The 13,238-nt window shown below is 42.3% G+C and overlaps 1 protein-coding gene across 1 annotated transcript in view; it reads right to left on the reverse strand.

Moving 5' to 3' along the window:
• Positions 1-13,238, reverse strand: part of CACNA2D3 (calcium channel, voltage-dependent, alpha 2/delta subunit 3) — a 904,008-nt gene that overhangs the window by 692,256 nt on the left and 198,514 nt on the right. The gene's annotated exons all lie outside the window — the stretch shown is intronic.

Here is a 13,238-nt window from a genome sequence, read left to right on the forward strand (position 1 = left end):
TAGCAGCAGCAGCAGCAAGCACACTTTTCCACAGTCAGTTCATCTCTACCATGTCTGATTTCCCCATGCGATGTAGTCTATGGCCACCAAGATTTCAGTGACAGACTCTCAGCACAGCAAGAGAAAAGGTTCACTGAGCCCTTTGTTGGGGGATGTGGGGAAGTTCTCAAGAAGACACGCTGTTCGACTCCAAAAGCCCCATACCAGAGGCCACCATGTAGCCAGCCAAACAGCTGCCTACTGGCATCGCCCCCTGCAAATCTGCCTGCGCTGCTGCCTGGGTGCTTCCACCTATCTGCTCACCTCGATCTGCTTGCTGACGCCACCATGTCTTCTGGGGTCCCTGGAGAACTCCCTCTCTACAAAACCATCAAACACCCTGATGAGGTGATGCTTGGGAATCACCAGGTGTACAGCGAGGGAGGCCTCATAAGTATATTCCCAAGGATATGATTTGACTTCCCAACTGACATGCAAAAACATCAGTTAAAAACCACACACACAAAAATCCCCGTTCGTCCTTGATTGTACTAAGCTCTATTTGTCTCTTCAAGCAGCCTGTACAGCTTGGGATGGGCAATCAAGGATATCCCAGCTGATTTTTAACAAAGACTCTGATTATTTGAAAGGGCTGTCAACCCTCCCCTGAATGCATTGTAAATGAAACGCCATTGAATTCCTAACTACCTTTTCATCTTCCCTTCATAACCTAATTTAGAAAACGTAAATAACTTCACTGTGTTTACGGGACCAGCTGCTCCTTACCTCCATATGGAAAACTGAGCAAAAAACGAAAAAAGACAATGGATGCTGGCAACATATCCCCAGTTAAACATCCTAAATACACATTCAAAACATTCCTGAAAACCTTTCATTCACTGCCAGTAATTTATACAATTATAGCTAGTGGTCTTTTATTATTGTTATTACTATTATTGCTTTGTTCTGTCATTCGGATATATTGATGGTGACACTTCAGTGATTCAACATAATTTCATCCCACCCACAAACCTTTTAAGATTTCTTTCACCTTGCCTGGGTATAAATTAAGTGGCATTATTTTCTACCTGGTCTGTTTTGTTAGAACAACCATGTAATATTCCGGAAAAAAACAGAAGACTTTTGATGCAGTACTGTTGTGTTCAGCTCTCCCTGACGCATCCACTTAGCTTCAAAGGGTCAAGCATGTCATCCACCTGTATACGACACCGTGTTCTTCTAGCTGCAGTGAGCAAGGCAGTCAGAGCACTGCAGGGTGAGCCCAGCATCTCCACATGGGCTCCCTGATGGGGTGTAATTGCTACTTGGTTAACAGAAGTAGCCAGCACTGTAATTTCACACAGGGTCTTCGTAGCCATGAGCCCCTCTTCTCGAGGCTTCTTGACCCACTGGGTCTTGACCATAGTGACAGGAAATCTTCCAAAACCGATTTTGCAAGCAGAGAATAAAAACAGGCAATGAAAACAGGAAACATGATTTTGAATGACATTTTACTTTGGATGCGAAAGGAAAAATTTTTTTTTCTTTGTCGTTATTAAACATAATATAAATCATGCACAACATAAACCAAATTCAAATGTCATGTGTGAGGCAGAGGAGAAATGGATCACTTGGTGGGGAAGAGAGGGCAGGGAGGGCACAAACACACAGCAAAGGCTTGAGACCTTAGCCAGCCCTGTGTCCTGGTGACCAGATACTCATCCCAAGCTGGAGGCGCTGACCCCAGTGGCAGCATTATTATCAGTGTGACCAAGTCATTCATTCATAGACACCCAGGTCTGCTGCTTGGGTCCTGAAGATATAACAGGAAGCATGAGCACGAAGGTCCTTGTCTGCATGATGATGGGGTTCTACAGTGCAGGCTGACAATACGCAAGCCAAAATCGAGATACGCAAAGCACAACTTTCAAAACATCGTATAAAAGAATAAGCAGGACGCTGTGACAGCTAGCTGACAGGGGTGGGGCAGGGCTCTAGATGGGTGCCCTGACCCAGACAGGCTACATACAGCTGGCACAACAAGTCCAGATACAGGAAAAGAATTTGGCAACTGCTTTTAGCGCCGCTCCAAATTTTCCCTCATGACATCATTCTCTGATTTATGAAAACCCTCTTGAACTTGCTCACATCAGTTTGTTCTGTTTCTTGGAGGTAGTGAGCTGCTCATGTTTACCATCTGCTACATGAAGAGAAACATGTGCTGGGCCTGGAGGCACACACCCTAGTTCTAGCATCGAGCCTGTGCATTACAGCCAAAAGCTCCTTCAGCCAGGCACAGAGAACACCAGGGAAAGCCATGGTTTTCCTGTTAAGTCATGGCCTCACAAGATTCACTTTCTTCTTGTCTTATCCAGAAACCAAGTCTTCCTTCATCAGAGCCAACCAAAAGGGAAGGAAAGAAAGAAAGAAGAAAGGGAGGGAGGGAGGGAGGTGTGGCCAAGATGGCTGAGCTCACCTCCTCCTACAGGCACACTAAAATTACCACAACTTACAGAGAAACCATCTACAGTGACCTGAAGACTAGCAAAAAAGATTTCCCACAACTAAAGACATAAAGAAGGCACCACGATAAGATGGGGAGGAGAGGCACAGAAGAGTACAATTCAGTATCACACCCCCAGATAGGTTACCCATAAACAGGAAGATAATCATAGCTGCAGAGGTTCTTCCAAAGGACTGAGGAGGCTTGAACCCCAGATGGGCTCCCAGGCTGAAAGTCCTGCACCAGGAAGGTGGTCCCTCGGAACAACTGGCTTTGAAGCCCAGTGGGACTCGTGTACAGGAGAGTCAGAAGGCTACAGGAAACAGAGACTTTGCTCTTAAGGGGCATGTACAGAATCTCACATGCTCTCAGTCTTAGCATGGAGGCAGTAGTTTGAAAGGAGCCTGAGTCAGAACCACTTGACTTGGTTCAAGAAATCAATCCTGACTATTCATTTGAAGGACTGATGATGAACGTGAAGCTCCAACACTTTGGCCACCTGATGCAAAGAGCTGACTCATTAGAATAGACAGTGATGCTGGGAAAGATTGAAGGCAGAAGAAAGAAGGGGACGATAGAGGGTGAGGTGGCTGGATGGCATCACTGACTCAATTTGGACATGAGTTTGAGCAGGCTCTGGGAGATGGTGAAGGACTGGGAGGCCTAGCGTGCTGCAGTCCATGGGGCTGCAAAGAGTTGGACATGACTGAGTGACTGAACAACAACAACAAACCAATCAATGTGATACATACCACATTAGCAAATTAAAGAAGAAAATCATATGATCATCTCAATAGATGCAGAAAGCAAATATGACAACACTCAACATCCATTTATGATAAAAAACAAAGTGGGTATAGAGGAAACACTTCAGCATAATAAAAGCCATATATAACAAACATAAAGGCAACATCATATTCAGTGGTGAAAAGTTGAAAGTATTTCCGCTATAGTCTGAAAAACGTAAGACATTGATGGAAGATACCAGTCGAGTGCCTAGCACACTTCTTTGTGAGATGATGAGGGACTGGCATGTGGGCCTTCTCTGTGTTGTGGCTCTGCACCCATTCTCTGTGACTCTGTCTCAAACCTTGATGCAGCGCAGGAAGGGAGCCAGAAAGGACGCACCATGCCAAATGTTAGTTGTCAAAGAAAATAAAGTAAAATGAGATACTGCTTTTTGGTTGTGAGACTGACCAAGACCAAAAGACTAACTTCCGATAAAAACCCATATATGATCGATCTTTCCAGCAGTCATGTATGGATGTGAGAGTTGGACCATAGGAAGGCAGAGCACTAAAGAATTGATGCTTTCAAACTGTGTTGCTGGAGAAGACTCTTGAGAGTCACTTGGACTGCAAGGAGATCAAATCAGTCAATCCTAAAGGAAATAAACCCTGAATACTCATTGGAAAGACTGAGGCTGAAGCTGAAGTTCCAATACTTTGGGCACCTGATACAAAGAACCAACTCATTGGAAAAGATCCTGATTCTGGGAAAGACAGAAGGCAGGAGGAGAAAGGGATGACAGAGGATGAGATGGTTGGATGGCATCACAGATTCAATGGACATGAACTTGGGTAGACTCTGGAACATGGTACAGAACAAGGAAGCCTGGCGTGCTGCAGTCTACTGGGTCGAAAAGAGTTGCACACGACCTGGTGACTGAACGACAACAAAAACAGAGAGGAAAGTGGATAAATAGTACCTTTCCGACCACGCAGGTGGGAGCACAAGCATGAGGGCAGTATCTGGAGGACAAGCTGGCAAGACATACCAAAAACCTTGATTTATGCATCCTAATAAATGCATCAAATAAACGGAAGAAAAGTTTCTCGGTAAGAGTTTATCATATTATTGCTTGTAATCCTGAAATGTTACATGACATCAATGTTTGCTGAGAAAACTCCTTGATTGATATCCACAAAGCAGATGATGATACAATCATCTGCTATAAAAATATATATTCATTAATATGGAAAAATGTCTAAAACATGTAAAATTTTTTGAAAATCTGGTTTTAAGAAAGAATAAGCCAGTGTTTTGGAAGTTTATACACACACACATATTCATATACACATACAGGAAGAAAACATCTAAAACCACAGAAATTAAGATATTTAAAAACAAAAGATATTGAAAGATGTCAAATGCCTTTCGATACCCCCTGAGGCTGTGACATCTAATTTCTCCTTTATATTTTCTGCACATTTTTTTTTTCCAGTGAACACATACAGTTTAATCAGTAAAATACAAAGCAAAAAAAAAAAAAAAACAAAACCTAAGAAAACCAACATGGTGACATGAGCTACATAGAAAACCTAAATCTAAGTCTTTCATAAAGCTTTGAAAAAAGAGGCCTTAAGTTAAATATTTGGGAACAAATAACCATGAAGCTGGGGAGGGTTTGGCACAGTTCTTCTACCCACAAAGAAATCTTTCTGCAGGCCAACAGCCCCAGAATACACAGGAAAGCTAGGATGCAGTTCACCAAGCCACCCAACTCCCCATATAGGCCTGAGAAAAAATGAAGGGCTTGAGGAGTCTGGAGGGCAAACGATACAAAATGCCCGGCCATTCTCCTTCCATCTCTTTACAGGAAGTGCATCTCCCTCAGGAGACTGGCTGGTGGCTTACTCTCAATGTGGGCAGGAAAGCAGCCTCCTGGGCCTCTCTGTGAGGCTCAGGTTGATACAGTCTGAAGTATGTTAGAGGAAACCCCAACCCAATTTGGGGTGAAACCCACGAAGACCACGCAGATCCATGTGGTTTTGCCCTCAATCATTAAACAAGGATGGTTCGCTGACCTCATCAAAACTGGTGAATCCAGACTGTTGCTATTTTTTAAGTTTCTTCTGGTTTGAGGTTTCTGCTCTAAATTTCCTTACACATATGCATGGAATTTTGCAACCCAGTTTGCCAAAAACAAAAGAAAGAATGAAGGAAGGAAGGGGAGGAAGGAAGAAAGGAAGGAGGGCAAATAGGTCACAAAATCAAAATGAAAGTGTTAGTCACTCAGTCGTGTCCAACTCTCTGCAACCTCATGGACTGTACCCCACCAGGTTCCTTTGTCTCTGGAATTTTCTAGGCAAGAATACTGGAGCGGGTAACTATTCCCTTCTCCAGGGAATCCCCTGACTCAGGGATTGAACCCAGGTCTCCCTCATTGCAGGTAGATTCTTTATCATCTAAGCCACCAGGGAAGCCCAGATCACAAGATTCAACAACAGCAACAATAAAATAATAGTCTTCTCCATTTCCATTGGTGACTCAAAACATTTTTTTTTCCTGAAACAAATTCACTCCTTTTTCAAGGAACAAGTTTTAAAATTCTGAGATGAGATCAGAAATGAACACAAGACAGAAAAATATTTTTAGATAGGTACAGCTACCTCCATCGGTTGATAACTAAAGTCCATCTTGGCAGTGTTTGGCATATTCAACTCCTAAGACCTCAGCCAATTTTGGACTTAGCATCTAAAGAGTCTTTATGACCTAACAGTCATTTTATACAGGGAGAATCAGTTCTGTCTTAATAATCTTTCCTTAATTTAGAAATCTGTAAACAAAATGGTTGATTTCATTTCCAGTTTAATGGGTATGCTTTTGAAAGCACTCCTCACCAACAATTTTCACAATGCCTACCAATATAGGTGAGTTTTTACACTAAAAGTGTTCGCGTAGCCCCTGTAGATATGAAATGCTTCTGCAGCATATATTTTTGATACATAGCATGTCTCCCTTGGGTGTATCCTGCTTTTCATGCCTCAGTGTATGTATTTGCATAAAAACATAGATGTGTTTTATGGTCATACATATGTAGACATGCACCAGTCAAAAAAAAACAGCTAGAGGAAGTCACTTTAATAGTACCCTCTGGCTTTTTGGAAAACTGGCATAAATCTCTTCTGCAAGAGAGAAAAAAAATCCATTTTTTCTGAGAAGGTAAATGTTTATTAAATGCAAATACTGATATTCGTTACCTAAGAAAAATGTCTTGCTGCATGTGGAATTTCCCGATAAAAAGCTTTCAAGTCCCAGGTTTCTCCAGATAAGCCCCTATCGGTGAACTGATGCGTGAATGCACTGAAATTGAATTACTGTACAACAGCAATTACTTTCCACAGCACAGCTATAATGGGAATCAGTTCCGCAATGAACAGCAGGTAGCTATAGGAAGGGGAAAAACCTTAATATATAGTCTAGTCTCTTTTAGCTTTTCCCAAGAAGCACAGATGCTTATTTTTAAGCAAAACACTCTTTTTCAAGGGCCCCAGTTTATCATTTTATCAATATAAAACAGAAAATAAGAGTGAAACAGGATTAAATTTATTTGCAGGTATGAGCATCAGAGTATAAATGTAATATTTATACTTCACAGTATAACATAAATTTTAAAGTTTATGAAATAGTTACCCAAAGTTTGGAAACAACAGACCCCTCACTTGGTAAGTTTAGCTGCAATTCGCTTGCCATGTCTTTTCACAGTTCCCAATGAAGTTTTTTCATTTAATTCTAATTAATTGTGTGGGGGAGAAAATAACTTTAAACAGCAAATAAAATACTTAATGCCTTGCCTAATGTGCTACCAAAATAGATACCATCCTAGAATCCTTTCTGTCTCTTTGAAGTGTTTGAGTTTGTGGAGTCCTGAACTCAGTACATCCCGGCAGAGAAAGCCATGTGGATCAGAACCCAGAAACACTAGGGAACTCAGAAGAATGTTATAATTCTGATACAAACCAGTGTGATAACCCCAAAGTTGTGCCACACAATGAAAGAAAAAAAAAAACCATGCTGGGGAATTCACCCTTAGAAAATCGTTCTGGAGAACAATAGTATAAACTCACAAATTCTCTGAGAAGTCATTCTTTTTGTCATTTCTTTGCTTTACCTACATTTTTCAGGGTGTGCTGCTCATCCAGCCTATATGGACCGTATGGAAATCAGAGGATCGTTACCTCTCCCTAGCTGTGTTGGAATCTGTCCTAAAAGTCTGTCTCTATGAACAGAGATGCCCACAGTTACTCAGATCTACTTTCTACAGATTCTCCTCCAACCGCGTGTTTCGCTGTGCCTGCTTCAGATGATCCTTCCAGCCGTGTGATGGTTTGTGCTACTCCTACTGGAGGCTCAGATTTAAAGATAAAGGTGGGGCAGCTGTCTGCATCACCAGTGCCACGGAAGGCATATCCTTTGCCTTCTCCCTTTCCTCAACAGAGAACAGAGTTTGCCACCATCAGCAGGAGAAAGGGAAGCTGTGTCCAATTTGCCTCCCATCAGATGAGCTCTGACTTGTGACACAGCCAAGCATTTCCAGGTGTCACTCAGGAACAGACCAACGGGAGTACACAGCTAGCAGAGGACATATCACTTCTTCCATGTCCAGCATATGAAATATCTCTCTCGAAATGCTAATGAACTGAGAACAAATTGATTCAATTTCTGGTCCATTCACAGGGACTTAAAACTTGATAAAGTGCTCAGCAACATTAACCGAGGGCTTGGTAGCACAAATATGTTTGAACAAAGAAGCTGGGAAATGATTCTTTGGGTGTAATCTTTATACACAAAAGTAAAGAGCAGCATCGCTGCATCAAACCTATGTGGCTTTATATTAAAACAACCTACATCAAATCTCTGAGTGGAAATGAAAAAATTATTTAAACTACCAATGGCATTAAACAGTGCTAGAAAATATTAGTTACAAAATGCTGCCATAATGATGGCCCCATTATGTTAATGGCAATTATTAAAGCTAAGGTTATTTGTAATTTTCTAGCCTGGAAAAAAAAATCACATATAATCCATTACCCACCAGATGACAGAGGTTACGTAATGGGCAGGCCACTTTGGGTTTCACATTTACTTCAGACATCTGACGGGGAGAAAAATGGGTTTTCTGTGATAGGATAATTGCATAGTGGAGAGTAATTCAAATAGGGGATGAGTATGATAAAATCACTCTGATTCAACTAATCATTGGGAAAAGTGATGGGGGGAAATGATGAAATCAAGTCTGGAGAGAAAGAGAAAAAGATCAACACTGTTTAACAGCTAAGAGGTGACAGACATGTTAAAGGACTGGGTTACTGTAGTACTTTTTTTTCCTCCCAGCACTAATTGAACCTCTCTCCATCAGACTAAAGGTATTATTGCAGTCTTCTAAATTGCTACTGCCAGTCTCATAAATATTTTATACACATCAATGGAAATTTTACTAATCAACACTGCTTGGGAGCCAGTTTTATTCCTCTGTGTTCTTGAGTCCTCCTAGCCATCCACCATCGATGAGCACTTGGTGGTCAGTTTTGGGCGGGAAGGCACTAGAGGAGGCTCTAGAATCCCTGACCTGACTTGGCTTGATGGGGATCAGGGCTCAAATGGGAGGCTGCTAGGCATGGCGCATCACAGGGATGAAGCAAATTCTAAGATCCAGTGTTTCCCTGGGACATTTGAGAAGGGACATTTGCTCATTGGGTGGCATGGACTGGAAAGGCAGATCCCTGGTGCGCAGTGGTGCATTCTACTGCAATGTGGCAAAAGACGATTCCACAGCAAATGCACTGGCAAATTAGAATCTGAAGTCTTTGCACTTCAAATGATCACAAGTCTCATGGGCAATAACAACCTTTCCTTTTCGAGAAGAGAGGTGTCAGTGTAGTATAAAAAACAGTCATACCCAGTGCTTCCCTGGCCTTAACATAAACCAACATCTAAGAGGCCTGTCAGTGGCCACCTCATCTCATTTCAAATGTCACATGGTCCATGACTTGTTAATAGAGAGGCAGAGTTCACAACAGGGACTAGGCTGATCTCAACAAAGAAACTGTCTCCAAACCAAACCCAATTTGACATACAAGCCCTCTTTCCCGTTTAACAATTGGGAGCAAGGGAGAACCACATATTGCTGGGCCAGTTACCCTAAATTTTATGGCATCAAGTATGCTTACAAAGGCCCTTGTCCTCTATTTTAAACTACATAAAACACACAGTTCTGGATAGCTTTACTCTGGGAGCATTTCAATTCAAATAGAGCAAAAATAGTTTTTTCCTTCTCCAAGGAACCATATCAATCATATCAGTATTTTTTTTTCACCGCACTAATTTAAAGCAAAAAAAAATTCAAACTTAGGTTCCCCTCCTGTCAACATCCAGTGACTTCCTGAAGCTACAAGACTGATTATTAAATGTTCACAAACCGGGAGGTCCTGTAATCAGCAGTAACAGCAAACATCTACTGAACCTTTACTGTTTACCAGGCCTGTGCTAAACACTTGACACAGATACAAACAGTCCTACGGCCTGGGCGCCAGCGAAACTCTACTGAGCCTGCCCAAGTGACCAGGGCCAAGCCTGTTGGCTCATCTCTAAAAATATGATAGTAACGTGTCTCATTCTCAAAGTTGATTTAAGAATGAAATGTGATGCCATGTGCAAAGTACTTAGCACAGGACCAGGTGCATTGTTTTTGTTGGTTAGTCACTAAGCTGTGTCCAACTCTTTTGTGACCCCATGGACTGTAGCCGTCAGGCTCCTCTGTCTACAGGATTTCACAGCCAACAATACTGAAGTGGGTTTCTGTTTCCTTCTCCAGGGGATCTTCCCAATTCAGGGATCTCGCATCCCTGCATTGGCAGGCAGATTCCTTACCACTGAGCCACCAGGGGAGTCCAGACCTGGTGCACAGTGAACTCAACAAACATAAGCAAGCTATTAGTAAGTCACCAGATCCTAAAAACTCCAGAGCAGTGAACAAGAAGACCTCAACTGCACTTACTCTGCTTTTCTCACCAGTTGCACACCTTGGGACAGAACTGAGATTCAGAACAGTTCTCTCTACTCCAGAGCCCATGCCTCACCCGCCACGTGGGCTCCTGCCTCTGAGGGCCTAGGTCCAGGGTCTGGTGCTGGCTGGAACTCTATATCATGGTAGCATCACCCACAAGTCTCCCCGCCGCCCCCATATCCCTGAATTCCAGACACCAGGCCTTCCTTGTCTGTCAATTGCAGAGACAGAACCTAAGGATACTTATTTTCCTCTTTCACTCCAAAATTCTGTGATTCACGAAGAAATCCAATTTGGGACAATAATAGCATTTCCCTCTCTCAATAGACAATGTTGTTACTAGTATTTAAAACAAAATAAAACATTAATATTCGTTTGTCGAGGATTAGGAGAATGTGCATTTACACACTATTCCCGCTGGAAGGACTGTGGATTGGCGTGACCTTATTTGAACAGAAATATTTCATAGGCATACAGAGCGTTAAAGACCAGTTCAGAGCCTCGGAACTGTCTCTGCATTTGGGAATATATCTTAAGGAAATCAGCATACACTGAAGGCTCCTGAGAGCATGGTAGTGATGAAGAAAGTGGACTCTGGGGCCCCTGTGCCTGGGGCCCATCCCTCAGTCCCCATGTGACTGTAGGGAAGTGACAACTTCTGTTCTGAGTCTCTTCTTTTGTAAAATGAGGATACTAATAATACTTCTACTGTTGTTTTTGTTATTGCTAATTTGTGTCCAACTCTTTGTGACCCCAAGGACTGCAGCATGCCAGGTTCCTCTGTCCTCCACTATCTCCCAGGGTTTGCTCAAATGCATGTCCACTGAGTCAGTGATACTATCTAACCATCTTATCCTCTGCCACCCTCTTCTCCTTTTGCCTTCCACCTTTCCCAATATCAGGGTCTTTTCCAATGAGTCAGCTCTCCTCATCAGGTGGCCAAAATATTGGAGCTTCAGCATCAGTCCTTCCAATGAAAATTCAGGACAGATTTCCTTTAGGATTGACTGGTTTGATCTCCTTGCAGTCCAAGGGGCTCTGAAGAATCTTCCCCAGCACACAATTTGAAAGCATCAATTCTCTGGCAATCAGTCTTCTTTAGGCTCCAATTCTAACATCCGTACATGACTACTGGAAAAAACACAGCTTTGACTACACAGGGGCATTACCAGTATAAGTGAGTGTATGTAAAGTCCTTACAAAAGCACCCAACACACAGTGAGTGCTATGTCCATGGATCTATTGTTAACATCTAAGAAGATTTACTGCAGCATTAATTATTTATATCAAAGCTTACAAACAACTTAAAACACCCAGATAGAGAGGAACACTCAAATCAGTTGTGACACACACACCCACAGATTGGAATATTATGTAGCCATTAAAGAAAATCACGAGAGGCAGTCCCAAGATGGTGGAGGAATAGGATGGGGAGACCACTTTCTCCCCCATAAATTCATCAAAAGATCATTTGAATGTTGAGCAACTTCCACAAAACAACTTCTGAATGCTGGTGGAGGATACCAGGCACCCAGAAAGGCAGCCCAATCTCTTCTAAAGGAGGTAATCCAAAATATAAAAGACAAAGGCAAAAGATTTAGGGACGGAGACCTGTCCTGGGGAGGAAGTCGTGAAGGAGGAGAAGTTCCCACATAGTAGGAAACCCTCTCACAGACATGTTTGTGGGGAGTTTTGGAATTTCAGTGAAAGTGAAAGTCATTCGGTCGTGTCTGACTCTTTGTGACTCCATGGACTGTATAATCCATGGAATTCTCCTGGCCAGAATACTGGAGTGGGTAGCCTTTCCCTTCTCCAGGGGATCTTCCCAACCCAGGAATCTAGTCCAGGTTTCCCACATTGCAGGCAGATTCTTTACCAACTGAGCCACAAGGGGAAGCCCAAGAATTCTGGAGTGGGCAGCTGAGAATCTCAGAGAACAACATAACAGGGAGAAAAAAAAAACCCACAGTGAGACAGTCAATTCCTAGGCAGGCTGATAAGAAACCCAGGGTCTCTTGAGAAGGAGAAACGGGTATGGGGCTCTTAAGGAGAAGATAGGGGTCAGAAATTTTAAGTAGGAGGAAAGGACAAACTTTTTTTTTACATTCCTTAATCTTAATCACAAAAAATGTTTTTTTCTTTAAGCTGATGATTACACAACAACACAATTCAGTTTAAACTCTGTACTAAGGAATATATTCTCCAAGTCACGCTTCAGCAGTATGTGAACTGTGAACTTCCAGATGTTCAAGCTGGTTTTAGAAAAGGCAGAGGAACCAGAGATCAAATTGCCAACATTCACTGGATCATGGAAAAAACAAGAGAGTTCCAGAAGAATATATATTTCTGCTTTATTGACTATGCCAAAGCCTTTGACTGTGTGGATCACAATACACTGTCGAAAATTCTTCAAGAGATGGGAATACCAGACCACCTGACCTGCCTCTTGAGAAACCTGTATGCAGGTCAGGAAGCAACAGTTAGAACTGGACATGGAACAACAGACTGGTTCCAAATAGAAAGAGGAGTACGTCAAGGCTGTATATTGTCATACTGCTTATTTAATTTATACATAGAGTACATTATGAGAAACACTGGGCTGGAAGAAGCACAAGCTACAATCAAGATTGCCGGGAGAAATATCAATGACCTCAGATATGCAGATGATACCACCATTATAGAAAAAAGTGAAGAGGAGCTAAAGAGCCTCTTGATGAAAGTGAAAGAGGAGAGTAAAAAAGTTAGCTTAAAGTTCAACATTCAGAAAACTAAGATCATGGCATCCGGTCCCATCACTTCATGGGAAATAGATGGGGAAACAGTGGAAACAGTGTCAGACTTTATTTTTTGGGGTTCCAAAATCACTGCAGATGGTGACTGCAGCCATGAAATTAAAAGACACTTACTCCTTGGAAGGAAAGTCATGATCAACCTAGATAGCATATTAAAAAGCAGAGACATTACTTT

This window comes from Bison bison, unplaced genomic scaffold, assembly GCF_000754665.1.
Source record: "Bison bison bison isolate TAMUID 2011002044 unplaced genomic scaffold, Bison_UMD1.0 scf7180017864304, whole genome shotgun sequence".
Classification (NCBI taxonomy): Eukaryota; Metazoa; Chordata; class Mammalia; order Artiodactyla; family Bovidae; genus Bison; species Bison bison.